The following is a 6,000-nucleotide window of genomic DNA, read 5'->3' as shown; positions in this document are numbered from 1 at the left end:
AAGGAGGTCACTCGTGATCGATGATTGGCGCCGGCTGTTAAAGTCCCGTTCGGTTTAACTGCCGTGCTACGTGTGGCTGGTTGGCACCATTTGCCTGTCGTATGTGGCTAAGAGCATCTCTAGCAAACCCCGTATAATGCATCGATCCGTAAAATAACCGTCAAAACAAAGGTCTGCGCGAAAAATATTGCCAGACCAGATCGCGCAAACGCGTCCGTTTCGTAAAAAAAATTGAGGGGCGCGGCAAAATCCGCTCTTCGACCCACGAAAACACAGGTTTTCGTCTCGCCTATACGGTACACTGTATCCGAGGGAAGCGGTTGGCGGGACGGATATTTCAGCCCATCCCCTTCCGCCGTCGCGCTGCCATTGGTTCTCTCAGTCAGCTGCCGACGATTTCCGCCGAATGTGCGTGGTGAATCGCGTCGCTGGGGCGCCGCTGCCGTGTTCCGCCGAGCTGCTGCGCCGGCTTCCCCGGATCCGACAATCCACGACGACGGGAGAGCCACCACCGGAGATGGACTTGAGCCTATGCGAGAAGTTGCTGCTCGAGGATTCATCTGATTCAGATGACTCGGATGTTGAGACGATGCTTCATACATTTCGCCAACAGAGTTTGGTGATGGCCCTTGCCGTGAAAGAGCACGAAGACGAGAACCGAAAGAGGCGGCGTGCATCGACTGTCGGGCGTATTTGCATTTCTCGAAATCCCCATCTCAACAACGAGATGCTAATGCGAGACTACTTCGCCGCCAGTCCAACATACCTGCTGCACCTCTTCCGGAGAAGGTACCGTATGCGCAGATCCCTCTTTGTTAAAATTATTGAAGATTGCGAGTCCAGTTGTCGATATTTTACTCAAAGAAGGAATGTCGTGGGCTTGAAGGGATTTAGTGCATATCAGAAAATATCGGCAGCTATGCGGGTAATTTCATACGGCGTTCCGGCTGACTATACCAATGAGTACCTTCGTAGTGGGGAAGATAGTACAATTGAGTCAATGCGTAGGTTTGCCAAAGTGATTGTCCGTGTTTTTGGTCCTGAATATCTTCGGGCACCGAACGAGGAAGACACAAAAAAATTGATGGCATTTAACGAAAGAAGAGGTTGGCCGGGCATGCTAGGAAGAATAGATTGTATGCATTGGACTTGAAAAAATTGCCCAAAAGCATGGCAGGGATGTATTTTGGCAAGTCTCGTGATACAACAATTGTGCTAGAGGTCGTAGCTTCACATGATTATGGATTTCGCATTGCTTTTTGGTATGCCGGGTACTTTAAATGATATCAATTTGTTGCAACGGTCTCATTTGCTTGCTAGGCTTGCTAGTGGTGATGCTCTAGCTTGCAACTACACTATCAATGAGCATGAATACACAAAAGGATGCTATCTTGCAGATGGTATATACGCTTCTTGGTGCACATTTGTGAAGAGCATCAAAGAACCCGAAAGTAGGAAAGAGTCTGAATTCGCAAGGGCACAAGAGGCACCCCCAAAAGACATTGAAAGAACATTTGTGGTTTTGCAATCTAGGTTTGCCATTGTTTGTGGTCCTGTTCGGTTTTGGGACAAGCGATCCTTAAAAAACATCATGACATGTTGTGTTATTATTCACAAAATGATTCTCGAAGATGAGAGAGTTATGAACATGGAGTTCTTCTGTGACAATGTGGGCAGCCGTGTCAGCTTTTTTGAGGACCTACAGGGAGATTGAAAATGCAAACACCCACTCTCAACTTCAGAAGGATGTCATTCAGCACCATTGGCAAAGGGCTGGGCAGTAACACATTCCATTTTTACATTCATTTTCATTTCATTTCATGTGTGATTTGTATACAGGACAAGTTTTGTATTCAAGTGTGACATTCATTTAGTTTGCTACGGTGATTTGAATAATTATTGTACTTTGGATCATTACTGTATTTGTAATATTGAAATTTTACTTATATTGCACATGATGAGTAATTCTGATTTACGGGTTATTCTGTTTGCAGGTCGACGCGGTGGCGCCCGAGTAGACCCCACATTGGCGATCCGTATAGTAGCATCTTCTGTGAATATCCTTTTATAGGGTCCGTTTTGGGGGGTGTGCCTCTCTCCGCGACTGTGCCGGCCCGCAAAAATCGTTTTTCGCAAACTGTAAATAACTTTTACGGGTCGACATTATACGGGGTTTGCTAGAGATGCTCTAAGGACATCCACAACTGCAAGCTGCAAAAATGCTAAATATACAAAGACTTACACACGGTTACACGCTGACTAGGATTCTTTTCTTCGTAACTAACCTCTCTCCCCTGATTTTCAAGGGGGGTGGCCTCATATCTCTTAACCTCCAATCAAAATCCACCTGCGTGTAAAATCCGTGCAAACTTATGCATGTGTAGCATTACTGCTGCAAACTGCTAAGAACAAGTACAATAAGGTGACATAAGCGGGCTATAAGAATTAGAATATTATATCCTTATTCAGATGGAAGAGGAGAAAATGAGAGAGAATAGAAGCGGACTCTTGATTAGAGCAAGTATAATAGAGCTGAGTCAGCTAACTATAAGAAATAGGTGAGAGAAGGTAAAAAAAAGAGGTGAGAGAAGGTAAGCGGGCTCTTAGTTAAGAATCAGTTCTAACATGTGCTCCTAGATACTTTACGAGAATGAAAGGTGGGCCATATAATAAAAAAATAGTACACTTCTTTAATTAACTATTGTACACATTGGCCATAATATGGATTATAGATGACATGGCAATGGCTTATAGCTAGCATCTGGCTATACTATTAACCATGCTCTTAGTAGCGAGCTGCACCACGAGCCCCAAGATGCTTTGTGAGGTTGTAAGGTGGGCTAACTACTAATAAAGTAGTACACATTTGAAACTTACTATTGTACATGCCGGCTATTAGGTTAGCTCTAAATGACATGGCAACTTCTTATAGCCGACTATTGGCTATATTATTAACCATGCTCTAATTTGGTTCCTTGTACTATTCAGACTTACCCGTAAATAGTGTCTGGAGAGGTCTTCAATTTTATCATTTAGAATCATAACACCTATTTTAAAAACAGTAAACACATGCAAACACATACATGTGGGTCACCATGTCCGTATTGAGCCGTTGAGGCTGTCAAAAAAACACCGATTTTTTTTTTCATATTTAAGATTTTCACATCCGTAATGGCCGTCGGGTGCCGGATGTGTTTTAGTTCCACCTCTTCGCGTGAGGAGCTAATCGACCGGCTTAAATAGTCGGATCATCGAGAAGCGTAAGCTTATATCATCATTGTATCCTTTATGGAGCAGATGAACTATTACTATTACATTGATGTTTGCATGACTCTTTTTAATCACGAAATAAAATATCGCTTTCATTATAGTAGGGGTATCAACGTGTATGAATGAGATGAACTTACACTCGATGAACAATCATTAGTTGATGAAATGCAATCTAGTGGCTATCGGCTCCGGCCCGCACGACGAGGTGGGACTAAAACTTGGGTTGAACAACACGACCAACTCCTCTTCGATGCCCGTGCTGGAGTAGAAGCACACAAGGCCAGCTCGCCACGCCGTTGCATCCTCCACACCATGTAGAGATGAGAGAGGAAGGAGCTTCGGGTGACTACAGGTGGGACCGTTATGAAATGGAGCGGGGTGCCTGATCGCATCCGGGTGTCCTCATATCGTCCCTACACTTGGTACTGACTCGCAGGGTGCTGGTCAGTCCTGGCGGATAGGGACTAAGTGAGGCGTCTGATTGGGTCATTCTTTCGACTCGGCACTGAGGAGACGGACGTTGTGGATGTTTAGGAAGGAAAAGGGGGTTCGTCTGTAGATGCTCTAACCCTGCCACTCAACGTCAAGTCAACTTAAGCAGAGGATGTCTCAATGCCAAAACATAATGAAAAATGAGGAAAACATGAAAAACAGAGGTTATAGACCAACCTATGTAAATAAATATAAGACTTCTTTTAGAAACCGACAGGAGCGCTGCCTTTTTACTAAGAAGGGGGACACATTTACAAGGTGGCATGTTATAAAAGGGGACATGTCGGAAACCCCAAGATCCCAAGGACCGTAGACTCAACCGCAAGCTAACTACCCGTGAATTGGAAACACTCATTGCCGAAAAGCCAAATCGTGCTGCTAGATTTTCTCGTAGGCTAGATATGCCATCTTAGTGTAAGTCAGTCTCGTGCCTTCGAAGATGAGGCGGTTCCTCTCCTTTCAAGCACTCCACATTATGTAAATGAGGATGCCACCACGTCGTTGTCCTTGAGGCTTCCATCCCACCAAGCATCAATTGAGGGGAAAGTGGCCGTCAGAGCGAAAGTCGGTGACTCTCCCACCCAGGATCACAAAGGCGACTGACGGCGGAAATGAATATACATCTCATACGGAGATGCTCCACGGTCTCAAGGGTTGTAAGGAAAAGTTGCCGGACAGGCTCATGCGGTAAACCGTGTGTGGCTAACTAAGAATCGGTGAGGATCCTATTGTGGAGGACGAGCTAGGAGAAGAGCTTACACTTTTGCCCCACATGCGCCTTCTACATTTTATCAGACGATAATCTTGGATAGGAGCCCAAGAATTTGGCCCAATAAGCCGATCCATTCGGGTATACGCCGCTCGGGTGGGAGTCTAAGAGATGGAGTCCTAAGTGTGAGGATTAAATGTGGTCGAGGTCACGACAGAAGTTAAATCAATGAATACCCACACCTCATCCATCATGTTCATCTTAGTTGTCGCACGAATCCGAGTATCGTCCTGGAGCTCATTGTGCACCTATCTGTTCTTCCAAGGTGTGATGGCGAAAAGGCGAGGGCATTGCAGCCGTTGTGCTCCTTTACCACAAAAAATGTCGTGCGAGAAGGATGCCTTATGCCTGTCATTAATGGAGATCGAAAGATGGTCTTGGACGCCCTAAAAAGGGTCAAGTCAGAAGCATCACAAGGGAGTTGAGATATGACCCATGGTCACTCAGAATCGTTCCACCACGGCATAGCCAACGCAGTCTAAGCACCCAAGACTATAAACAAAGGGAGTACGAGATTATAAACAAAGCAACAATGTTGGCTATAAGACCGCAAAAAAAGAGAGAGAAGGGTGTCCATGAAGATATGCTATTGACACTGTCCCCGGTAACCCATAGGAAGAAGAAAATCGTCTAAGACTATGCCGATATATCCATCATGGGAAAAAACGCGAAACTTAGCACATTGCAAAGGAAGCAATATATGATTCCTTTTCCCATCAAATAAGGCCCACATGGGAATCCATGAGTAGTCTCACCCATTTAGCATGCATTGTAGCAATTGGTACACTACAGTGAAGTGGTACACTTTTTGTTTTTTTGTAAATACAATTATTCTTTTTAAGGGTGTTTTTTTCAAGATACATAATTTTTTTGAAAATTCTTAACATTTTTAGAAAACTTGATCATTTTTTGAAAATTCTTTAACATACTTTGAAAATGTGAATATTTTATATATTTGTTAACAAATTTTGAAACAAGAGCAATTTCTGAATCCAAACAATTTATGAAAATGAAAGAATGTTTGAAAATGCCCTACTTTTTTTAGAAAAAATATGAAATTTTGTGTAAACAAGGAATGTTTATTGAAATGCAAAACAACAAATTTGAGACAATGATTACTTTTCAAAATTACCATTTTTTTAAATGTCGACCATTTGTTGAATTTCTTTGAGCATTTTTTCTTAAGAAAAGAAGGCTATTTGAAACAAAGGAAGTAAAGAACTCTGAAAAAAATCAATAAAACAAACAACAAGGAAAAGAAAAAACACAGACTTGTACCGGTTCCCAAAACCAAGATCAGTGCTGACTAAATGGGTTGGACCGCGAAAGGAAGGACTAGGCGAGCTCTTTGCAAATGTTGCCAGCTCGGGCAACCCATTAAGAGCAATGCGTGCTCGATCACACTGAGAGCTAGCTCGCTCGATTTCTTTCCTCGCTCGGTCGTTCATTGAGACCGTTAGACCCATTGA

Source organism: Hordeum vulgare, chromosome 6H (genome assembly GCF_904849725.1).
Source record: "Hordeum vulgare subsp. vulgare chromosome 6H, MorexV3_pseudomolecules_assembly, whole genome shotgun sequence".
Taxonomy (NCBI): Eukaryota; Viridiplantae; Streptophyta; class Magnoliopsida; order Poales; family Poaceae; genus Hordeum; species Hordeum vulgare.
The sequence above is the reverse complement of the archived record's forward strand: the minus strand, read 5'-3'. Positions refer to the sequence as shown.